Genomic DNA, 12,174 nt, shown 5'->3' on the forward strand with positions numbered 1-12,174 from the left:
CAAATTTGCTTTACTTAACACTAAGTGGGGATCATTTCTTGTGATTACTGAAAAATGCATCATAACTTTTGATTACGCTGCTATTAAGGATGCAGAATGGCAATTGCTGCTGCTTGCAGAGAGGGAGAGAGAGGAAACGCTGCTGGAAGAGCTGGTGTAACCCTTTGCTATGCCAAGTGCTGCAGAGAAGGTGGAACTGCTGTTGGTCTGGGGCTGCAGGCTGGTGGGGCAGGACTTGGGGGTTGAATTTGGGCTGGGTACGGGTGACTGTGAACACAGGTGACCTTGGAGGGATGCAGTGAGAGCTGGAGCATCACTGCTCTGCCATGGCTTCCCAGAAGTTTGCCTTTTTCAGGGGTTAATGATCCTCTAGTTAAATGCAAACACCTTGGGAAGACTGAGTTGTTGTCTGGAAGAAGGAAACGTTTTGGGGGATGGAGAGGGAATGCTCCTAGCAGCAGGATAAAGGATGCACATCCCAGGGTTGTAGAGACCTTGCAGTGGCATGGAAGTTTCTGGCAGGGGGATTTGGATTTACAGTGGAGAAATGGGAAGAGTGGTGCAGACAGCCTGGGTGATGCAGCTGGAGAGAGGGATCATGGAGTGCTTAAGGACATTGCCTACAGTGTTGGGCAAACTGAGGCAGGGAAGAGAAGGTGGGAGGATGAATTGCTTTACATTGCATTGTGTTTTTCAGAAGCAAAGGCTTCACCTCAGGATAAGTCCCAGTGAAACTTATGAGCTTACTGGAGGTAATCCCCACTTGGATGGGGAAAACCCACTCTGGGCCACTCTGGCTTAGGAAAAGTATAATCAATGTAGGGTTGGACTTGATGATCTTTGAAATCTCTTCCAACCCAATTGATTCTATGATGTTTCTTCTGTTACTCAGCACACTGGGCTATAAACAGAGAACGTGTGGACTGCTGCAAACAGTGAGTCCAACACTGCAGAGGATTTGGGTGGTTATCTGACTTGGGAGCTGAAGAAAAGAGAGGGGGTTAGATTCTGCACTGTCAGCCCACAGCTAGCTCATCAGAGGGGTCACTGGAGCGAGGCAAGTCGCTTACACGCTTACCTCTTTTGTAGCTCTCTCAAGACACCACCAGCCCTCTGTGGCTGCTTTAGCCCTGTTTTTCCACTGGGAACTACATTTCCCAGAGTTCCTGCCCTTAAAGGACAGATGTGCTGTGTCGGGCAGTGCTGAGCTGCCTCTGAGGAGACGTTAAGAACAAGAAATGCTGGAGGCAGCACTTAATTAAATAATAAGCAGAGAAGAGCAGCCAAAGCAGCTATTTGGGATAGGGTTGGAAGATGAGGCTCTGTTAAGATTAAGGGAAGGAACCCTTTCCTCCTGCTGCAGTCCCTGTTGGGCTGGGGAGTGCTGTGGCCAGCTGCAAACAGCTGGTTCTGTTTCATGCCTTGAAACAGCAGAGTTGTTAGTGGGAGTGAAAGGATAGGCTGTGTTTGTAGGTGAGCTCTGGGAGGCTGAGTATTGCCCTAGCAATACTTACCCGTGTGCCTCCTGAGAATGGGAGCATCGCTTTGCTGATACTGAAAGGCTGGAAAAGTTAAAGATGGGCAGAAATGTGTGGAATGATCAGATGCAGAGATCAATCTGCAGAGTTACAGAGGCAGAAATATTACAGCTACTAGTATTGATGAGGCAGCTAGTGCCCTCCATGGAGAATTATGATTTCTGCTTTGTTTTCTTCCTCCTCTCTGCACCAAACTGAGCTTGATAGCAGAGCAGACTTGGCTGGTGCATCCAGTGAAATCTGGTTACAGGAAGGGGCTGCCTTAGAAAGCACGGGCAGCTGCGTGGGTTGGATTTCTTGGCTAGAAAGCACTCGAGGGATCATACCTTTACCAGCTCACCACTGTGCCTATCCCAGGCTGGAGGGGATCTAAACCAGTCCTTGCAGCCCACCAGGTAGGGGTTGGCTGTGTCTTGGGAGAATGGGGATCCTCATGGCTCGAGGTTGTGGCTTGGCAATGTGCCGAAGGTCAACCAGTCTCAGCATTGCCAAAACTATATACATACATGCATACTTATAGATATACACACACACACACTATATATATATATGTATATGTGTGTGGATATATATAAAATACATATATATATTTTTTTGCTGGCAGCTGAGATAAAAGGGATATAATGAAAATGTAAACGAAAAACTTTACAGCAGGCATGGCCTGACAGAGGGAAGATTGATATCCCGTGATGCTTTGTCTTGATGAGACAATGAAAAATAACCACCACGGCAGCTGTGTCAATATCAGACTTGGTAATGCACCACTAGCTGTGGGTTTTTATTTAATCCGCTTTGCTTTAAGATGATAACGGTTGTTACTTTTCAATGCCTGTCTGTCAGCACCCTGGCATTGCAATATTCCTCCGCAGCTTTGCGAGCGGGTTTCATTTATTTTAAAATACCATTTCACACACTGCTGACTTTTAACAGTGTTCCATGTGAGTTTGGGAGATTGAATAGTGACAGAAACAACACTTTTTATGAGAATACAGAATATTAAAAATGGGGCACAATATACAGATGGCAGTTTTCACTACAGCTTGTTTTTTCCCCCCAACCTGCTTCTGCTACTCAGCTTCCCACTGAATGCATTTGTAGTAACACCATAAATGTCACTTTCGCTGACTGCCTTTTGGCATTTTATTTAAATGGGAATTCGGAGCTTGCTGCTGCTGCTGCTGCTGCCACTGCATCGTCGTCCTGTTTTGCAGGAGTGCTACTGTGCACACTCCTCTTGCAGCCAGTGCATTTTCCAACAGCTCAGATCCAGGGGCTGCCAAAAGAGCAGCTCCAGCTGTGGCAGAGTGATGGGGTGTGTGCATCTGTGTGTGTGTGCACACCTGTGTATCTCTGGGAGGGCTGGGAAGGTCACTGAAAGCCATCCAAGAGTGGTTTCTACTCGGTGAAATACTTCTCTTTCTGCTTGGCTTCTCTAAGACTCTCATTTTGCCAGCAAAATGCAAAATCATTTGCTGCTGTGATGGCACCAAGAGGCAGATGATATCTGGAGTTAGGAACTCTTGGTTTTAACTCCTGGGGCTCTTTTGGCTGCTTTCTGCCTAAAAAATCTGGCTGCTTGCTTTAACTCAGTTGTTGTGGTGTTGAAAGAGCCCTGTCCCCTCTGGGTTTCCTGGAGCAAATAACAGGAAAGTTTTCCCAAAAGGTGATACAGTCAAATGGCACATCCCTCTGTGGGCCTGGCTGCTGCTCCTGCAGCCTTGTAGATCTCAAAAAACCTCAAAAGCTTGATGTGTGAAGAACCTTGACGGGTGGCAGTCCTTGGCAGTCCTGCTCTGTCTCCTGTCTCAGGGCTGGAGACAGCTGCTGATCTCCCAGTGTTTTCCTGGAGGACCACATAGACTGAAAAACAACAGGGAAAGGAGCGAACTGAGGACTTGCTTTGATTTAAGCTCCAAACCATTTGTGCCTCAGGGTGGCTGGAGATGACCAGTGACCTCCTGAAGCATCCCTCCTTGTAGGGAACAGACACTTTTGCTAGCTTTTGGCCCATCATGGCCCCTAAGGGAAGAGAATGGACTGCTGCTTGTGCCCTGGGTGCTGTGGCTCACCTTGCTGCCTTCAGCAGCACTGCTCCCTCCCTTTCCTGTACACTAACTTTTTGGGCTATAATTCTGTAAACAGAGGAGGATCTACACCCATTGCTGTACATATTCCCTATTGACATACAATTCCTTCAGTGTGTGTGTGTGGGAAAGCTGGTGCAAGCCTTATCCTAGTTTTTCTTGTCCCTGTTCCCACTTCCAACAGCCCTACTGATAGTCTGTGACAACTCCCTGTCCTCTTTAAACACAGCTGCAGCAAGGATGGATTGCACTCCCGTCTTCATCTTCTAACTCTACATGACACCTGAGTGTTTTTGGACATGTAATTGCCTGGTTGCCCTTGTTCTTTGCATACCTTTGGAAACATCTGAGCCTCTGCACATCCAGGCTGGAATGGTTTGACTGAGTTGTAGGGAATACTTGTGGCAGAGCCAGGAATCCTGTACCTTTAGGGACAGAAAAAAATGTTTTTGTTTGAAAATGGAAATATTCATTTTTATTAACATGGGAAAGGAGGTAATGTATAAATTTTAGGGGTCTTTATTTTTCATTTTGAGGTGATGGCTGGTTGCAGGAAAGTACTGCCCAGAGAAGCTGTGGATGCCCCATCCCTGGAAGTGTTCAAGGCCAAGTTGGATGAGGCTCTGAGCAACCTGGTCTAGTGGAAGGTGTCCCTGCCCATGGCAGAGATGTTGGAATGAGATGATCCCTTCCAAGCCAAACCATTCTATGATTCTATGATTTCTTTTTCTCCTACCTATGCACCCCATAGAGGTATTTGACATCATCAAATGCTTCATTAAGTTCTTTCTGTGTTTTTGAAAATGCTACATATAGGCTTATTACTTTCATCTCTGAAAAATGCTTAAATTTTAATCTGGAGCTGGAGGTTCGTTGTACAGGTGTACAAGGCCATTATATAAAATATAACGACCTGAAACAATACTGTTCCATCCTTCCTGGGATATTTTTGTTGTTACAGACTGTCTTACTGCAGGACTAAGTGCACCTGCATTCCTTGAGCCCTTCTGGGAGGCTGGAAATTTGTCCTTCTCTATTCCACTGGGACAAAGCTGCTATTTCTGGCTTTGTAGGTTGCAATGGCATCAGACTCACAAGTGGTGATATTTTCATGTACATAAAGCTGTTTTCCAGTGCAGGCTGAATCTTCTTCCCTCTCGGTCCCAAGGGAGTGTGTAGCAGGGGGTGGGAGGAGCAGGATGAGCCATTACTGAACAGGTTGACTTTCTAAAGAAAATGTGAGCTGTTTGAAAATGCTCCTACATGTGCAATGTTCCAGGCAATCCTGGGAGATGGATGAGCAGTGAGAGTGCAGGTGAGGCAGGCAGAAATGCAGGAGAAAATGCTCTTTCGTGTCTCTGTCCCAACAGAAATTATTTCCACATATAAATAGCACCTATCTGTTATTTAACACTTAAATCATCAAAGTGTCCATCAGCAAAGGGGCTCTTTTGTGCTGGATGCTCCACAAATATAAAAGTGTGCGCATGGGGAAGCATGGAGATGGTTTATGGCTCCTGTTTTAGGGCAAGGAGATGGTGCAGGTGACCTTTTCAGAGCCCTTAAACCCCATTATCTATTCATCATCTATTGCAATTCTTCCTTGTTGCACCAAGTTTATCCTACATTTCATCAGATCTACGATCTGCTTTCCTAGAGTGAGCTTAGGGAAACTAAACTTTCCTCCTGTTGTCTACATAAAAATGTCTCAGCTACACTTGTGTATGTGTTGGCATTGTGTAAGTCAGTAGTAATATTGTATTTGCATGATCCATCAGGAAAAAAATAGTGTACCTTCAGCCTGATTCTTTTTGGGTTCCTGAACACAGAGTCACAGAATGGACAAGGTTGGAAGGGACCACAGTGGGTCATCTGGTCAAACCTCCCTGCTCAAGCAGGGTCATCCTAGAGCACATGGCACAGGATTGTGTCCAGACAGTTCTTGGATGTCTCCAGTGACATGATGGCTTTTTGGGGTGACCAGAGGGGGCATTAGAGCTTTCTGTTGTGTTTCTCTTCTCTCTCCAGTAGAATCTGTCCAGGTGAATCCATCAAGCCAATTCACCACTGCTTCTAAGGTTTTAGGTTTGTGTCTCCCCTAAGTGAGAGGAAGGACTTGCTTTCAAACCTGTAATTATCCTGTCCAGGGCATATGGACATGGTGGCTTCTCTTTTGCACCACCTGACCAAGCTGTATCATGTTGTTCTCTTCCCACAGTTGGAAATCTCATGCCTGCTGCTGATCTGCTGTGTGCTACAGGGCATAACAGGGAGAGCTCTGCAAGTCTATCCATATACCCTCTTGAGACATGTCCCTGCTGGGAGAAGAAGACTTCATCCAAGGAGCAATAGCCATTGGAGTATCAGGAAGCTCAGAAGGCAGTGAGTGAATCCCAGCTGTTTGTGTTGATAGCATGGTCTGCTATGTGGTCTTGGTCTCTACTGTGTGGTACTGACACTGAGTCTTCTCAGAGTGAGAGTAATATCTGCTTTGTTTGAAGATGATGATGAAACTCCAGCTGGCTGAGGTGGATGCAGAGTTAGGATCTCAGGGCAATGGACTTGGATGCAATCAGCTTCCCCTAATTTTGGTAATGAGATGATGTTTGGGAATACAGAGGGGTTTGTGGAAGAAGTCCTGTGTGATGGCTTCCCCTAATTTGGGTAGTGAGATGATGTTTGGGAATACAAAGGGGTTTGTGGAAGAAGTCCTGTGTGATGAAATCAGAGCTGCAGGGACCAGGAGGTCGGTTCAGTGTGCATGTGGGAATGGATCTAGGATGGGATGTGACTCTTCTCAGCCCCCAAACTGGGACCTGTTGTGGGATTTCTGGGGCAGGAGCTGACAATTCCATTCCAGGCCTGGTGTTGCAATTGCTGATTTTCCATCTCTCCTTCACTTATACCCTCTAATTTGCTTGGGCTATGTAGGCTGTAGGTGCCAAGGCTTGTGCAAGGGTGAGAGTTGTGAGGAGAGCACTGGTGGGGGTTGGGTGGGGTGGAATTCACCCTAATCCTGCAGCTTCTATGCATGTGTTTGCCAGGTGAAAGCACAGTAGGTAACTATGCAACAGGTCCCCAGTCCTGAAGAGCTGACAGATCACCTGCACCTTGGTGCCTCCTCAGCATCTCACCCCTCTGACATCCCACAGCAAACTCTACAGTGGCTGGCACAGCTACACAGCTACAACATCTGGACAAAGACAACCTGCAAGGGTCCTGAGCTGTGTTCAGCATTACTAGCTTTCTGTGCAGAGTACTGAATACCATGGGGAGTTTCCAGCCTTTCCATCATCTGTTGCAATACCATAGTTATTATGGATAGCAATATCAGTACCTGGAAGCTCTTTCGTGGCAGTTGCTGTTTCAGAGGCTATTAAGCTTGCAGCTGAACACCTCTTTGTCTAAGCTAGCGCCTAATCTTTCACATGACAATATCTTTACAGCTATACCCATCTGGAGTCTGAGTCAAAATCAGATTCACTTGCCCTTAAAACTGCAGATTTGGAGAATTACATTGTGTCAGCAGGGGAGAGGGAAGACATTTTTGGTAAAAAGACGAAGCAGATATCTTCTTGTCTATGAAAGGATTAAAAAAATGTGTGCTGGTTTTGGCTGGGATGGAGTTAATTTTCTTCACAGTAGCTAGTATGGGGCTGTGTTTTGGATTTGTGCTGAGAACTGTGTTGATGACACAGAGATCTTTTTGTTACTGCTGAGCAGATATTGCATGGAGTTGAGGTCTTTGCTGCTCCTTGCACTGTCCCCACAGTGAGGAGTCTGGGGGTGCACTGGGAGGGGACACAGCTGTGACAGCTGACCCCAACTGATCCAAGGGAATCTTCTACACCATATCTATAAAACTGAGGGAAGGGGAGACATTCAAAGTGACTGCATTTGTCTTTCCACATAACTGTTACACTTGATGGAGCTCTGCTTTCTTGGGGATGGCTGAACACCTGCCTGCCCATGGGGAGTGGTGAATGAATTACTTATTTTGCATGTGTGTGGCTTTTGCTTTACCTATTAAACTCTCTTTATCTCAACACACAAGTTTTCTCACTTTCACCCCTTCAGTTCTCTCCCCCATCCCACTGCAGGGGGAGTGAGTGAGAGGCTGTGTGGGGCTGAGTTTTCAGCTGGGGTTAAACCACAATAAATGACAGCATTAAATCTTTGTCAGGGGATCTTAGGAGGGATAATGTCTTTCTATGTAAAAAAACCCAACCAAACAAACCAGAGATAATGGACATTTATGTGAAAGGAAATGATCTATGATTTTTGAGCATGCTGGAATCTGGGTAATGGACTACTTGTTCACATGTCATCTTTTTAAGTTCATTAGCTTTTTTTCCACCCTCCACTTGCTTTTTAAAAATATATGTTCTAAAACACTACTTGCATTGTATTCCTATCTGTGTCTTTCAAAAACTAGAACAGCTTATTTCATAGGATCAGAATGGTTTGGGTTGGAAGGGATCTTAAATATCACCTCATTCCACCCCTCCTGCCATGGGCAGGGACACTTTCTACTACCCCAAGTGGCTCAACATTCCATCCACCCTGGCGTTGAACCCTTCCAGGGATGGTCTATCCACAGTTTCTCTGGGCAACTTGTGCCAGTGCCTCAGCACCCTCACAGGGAAGAAATCCTTGAGTTATCTCTTGCTTGAGATCAGAGTATTAATATGATGTGGAGGATGAAATAGAGGTTCCCATATTTTCCATGCTGCTCACTGCAGAGCTAGGAAATTACTAACCTGACACCTTCCGTTTGTCTCTGTGTTTTCCGTTGTGTGATGCTGCCTGCCAAACAGGGCTGAGTTATGGATGGGAACTCTTGGGGTTTTAATCTTTGGTGCTGCTTGCTGTAGGCAGTTATCAAAGGGCTCCAATCCTGTGTTTCTGAGAGTTTTGCTGTTCAAGTAGGGTTGTGATGGAGAAATGCATCCCCCCAACTGTCCTTAGACCTCTCTCTTCTTCAAATACTCCCTTCTTTACTTTCTTTCTCTCTCTCATGCCCCATGATCTTTTACTTGCACCCTGTCCTGCTTCCCAAAGCAGCCTGCTGGAATCCACAGTGCTGCTCCTGGAAGGAAATATCTATGTGGGGGTGCATAGATGGGATAGCAGTGGAAGTGGAACTGCAAACAGTTCCTGAGTTTGAATAATTCCTTCTCCCCTTTGTGGGTTCTTTTTTTTTCCCTAGCTTGATTATGTTCATATCACTTTAAAAAAAGAAGTATATCTTCCCCAATACTGACTTTTTATACTCCCACTCGATCTCTTCATCACTAATGATTCCTGTTTTTTCTCACTGGATTGTTACTGTTTATTTAAATGTATATTAATGTGAAGAATTTCTAAATGGTGTAACAAGATCTTTTTTTTTTCCTTCCATGCTTCTGTTTGTATTGAAGGCAAATTGTACATTGTGATGTGAAAATACCCTCATATTTTCTAGTTATATTTTGTCTGTCTGGCTCTGAGTGGTGACCCTCTGACCAAATAATGTCCTCAGTCACATCAAAATCCTCATTATAACTATTAGGTTAAGTGCTAAGTAGAAAATATATATACTGTACCTTAAGTTTCTAATCACAGAGGCAGAGTTTAGATTGGTGCTTTTTTTAATGACCAGCAATTCAGTTTCTTGGATGAAGTAGTTAATTGGTTCTTTATTGTCTATAACCTCAGCAAAGCTTTTTTCCTTTTTGTGTTTGTGAAAACCTCTTATCCTCTAATTTTAGTGTTATCTTTTTGGAGAGAAAATAGGGAGAGGGGAAAGCGTACAAAATGCATGTGATTTTGAAGGAATTTAGATTTAAAAAACACTTTTCCACTGCAATGAAAAATCCCAATAAAACAAGCATCTGTAAATGAATCTGAAACTCCAGCTGAGCTCCAAATCCTAAATTGAGGAAAGGGGGGTTGGGGGTTATGTGGTAGGGGGTGAAATTTAAGGAAAATTCAACTGGAGATATTCTATTTGTTTGCTGGTTTTAAGGCCTTCACAGCCACAGAGGTTGGAAACTTATAATTATCCTTTAGCACAATTATGATGATTCTCATGTGATTGTTTGCCACTTGCAGCTAAAGCTTGAAAAAAAAAAAAAGGCTCCTGAAATATTTTAGCAGCTAAAGCTTGAAAAAAAAAAAGGCTCCTGAAATATTTTAAGGCAAGGAAATAACGAGTATTTAGGAATATTGCATTAGGTGCCTGAACTTTTACCTCTTTGAAAGTGCCGGGGGGATTGCTATTCCATGGATTTGGCCTGGGGTGCCAGGTGAGTCAGAAATGTTTGTACACATGGAGTAACAGCACAGCAAACAGTTTCGTACTAAAATATGAGATAGAGAGTCACACTGTGTACTTACATGTGGGTATGGTGTGTTGGCTAAGAACAATCTTGGAAGGATAGGAACCTTCAGATGAGCTGAATGTGACCTGCAGGGCTGGGAACTCAGGCAGGGATACGCAGTGAGAGTCATCCCACTTTAATGCCTGAATGCTGACCTTGGAACTGGATGTTGCAAACAATCACTCTAATTTTCTTTGGGTGGAGGAGGAGGGTTTCAAGTGTTGAAGTGCCCTTTTGATTGAGAAGGTGACACTGGGGACACTGGTTCATTATGGGCTGCCAAGGGCAGGAAATGCCAGGGCTGCACTCTCACCCTTTTGAGTGAGGTTGTTTTCTTTTTTAATCAAATTGAGGCCGTACAGGTCTAATCTGAGCCGTGGACTCCAGTCTTGAGGAACTTATTCTTTTCGGGTCACTAATTTTGGGGAGGAAGGAGGTCTGACATCCCTCTCTTGGGAGCTGTGGTGGAAAGGTCATGTGCAAAACAGGGAGAAATGTATTTGTTTCTTCTGCCAGGCAGTCATTTGGTGTGAGCATTCTTGTGCTCGTTTAGCATGGGTGTTTATTGATGGTGAATCTAGCCCTTGGAAGACTGGTGCTAAATTAGATCTTTGGAAAGAGTTGTAAATGGCTTTGGTTTTCCACAAACAGAGATGCCATGGTGAAAAATATAGTGAGTTCTGGGGAAAAAAAAATCATCCAAGCCCTGAAAGGGCTTAATTTTTCTAAAAATCTAAGTATTGGTGCTGAGTCCTTGTAGCTCCAGGAGTGTTTCTCAGAACTTGTTAATAAAGTTGTATTAGAAGAGGTTTTTGACGAGGATGGTAAAACACTACTGGCACAGGCTGCCCAGAGAGGTGGTCTCTTGTTAGTAAAGTTGTATTAGAAAAAGTTTTTCACAAGGGTGGTAAAACACTGGCACAGGTTGCCCAGAGAGGTGGTGGATGACCCATCCCTAGGAATATTCAAGCCCAGGGTAGATAGGTCTTTGAGCAAACGGATTTACTTGAAGATGCCCCAGCTCATTCCAGGGGGGTTGAGCAAGGCCTTTCCAAGACAAACTATTCCATGGTAAAGTTGTATTAGAAAAAGTTTTTCACAAGGGTGGTAAAACACTGGCACAGGTTGCCCAGAGAGGTGGTGGATGACCCATCCCTAGGAATATTCAAGCCCAGGGTAGATAGGTCTTTGAGCAAACGGATTTACTTGAAGATGCCCCAGCTCATTCCAGGGGGGTTGAGCAAGGCCTTTCCAAGACAAACTATTCCATGCTAATAAAGTGATGATGGAGTTGATGTAAGACAGGGAAAATCGCTTCATGGTGTTACTTTACAGAGAAATAGTGTGGGATGAAGTGTATTGTAAAGCATCAGGATGCTGGGGCTCCTGTTCTGGCTGGAGGAGTGGCTGTGTGGCTGTGGCCAGGTCTGAGCCTCACAAGGGAGCAGGATGACATGCAGAGGACCTGCCTTCCAGCCAGACTGCTTCTGACTGCGGTCTCTGTAGGAACTTCTCATTGCATATGTAAGCCCCGGGTGGAGAAGCTGGTTTGCAGTCATTCTTAGCCCCACAGGGAGCTATGAACACTTATGTGAGCTGTGCTTACAGCACGTTATTCCTTAGCTCTGCACTTACACAGCACCACTAAGCACCTGCTAATGCTCTGGAGGATTTTTAACCATGCATAGCTTGATTAAATACAAACTGAGCCAGATATGCAGGGAAAATGTAGCTGTAGACACACCAAACTTGCATGCCTTAAGTGGGTGCCTGTAAGAGGGGTTTTTGTAACCAGCAAACTCCTGGTGATAATGTCACACTTGCTACCTGTGAGCGTCATTGTTGGAACAGTGTAGGTCAAATGACCACTCCAGGCATTAAAGTTTTCCTTGCTGCTAAACAAAAGCAAGGGATGTGTTCCTGATCACGGCCAAGTCTCTCTGATTTACAGCCATGTGGGCAAGAGCAAAGCCACTTACACTTGGAAATCAATTTAAAGAGGGAGCACAACAGCAACGAAACAGCTCTGTGTTCTGCAAGGTGCTGGTGAAGTGCCTCCCTTATGCTTTGTTCCCACTGGGATCTGCTCCCATAGCTGCTGTGTCAGTTGTTTGAAAATCCTTCTGACTTTGTTGAGGTTTAGGAACAGATACGTGCCAAGGGTTGGTTGCCCCCAGGCTCATAGGGAAA

Source organism: Acanthisitta chloris, unplaced genomic scaffold (assembly GCF_000695815.1).
Source record: "Acanthisitta chloris isolate BGI_N310 unplaced genomic scaffold, ASM69581v1 scaffold3681, whole genome shotgun sequence".
NCBI lineage: Eukaryota > Metazoa > Chordata > Aves > Passeriformes > Acanthisittidae > Acanthisitta > Acanthisitta chloris.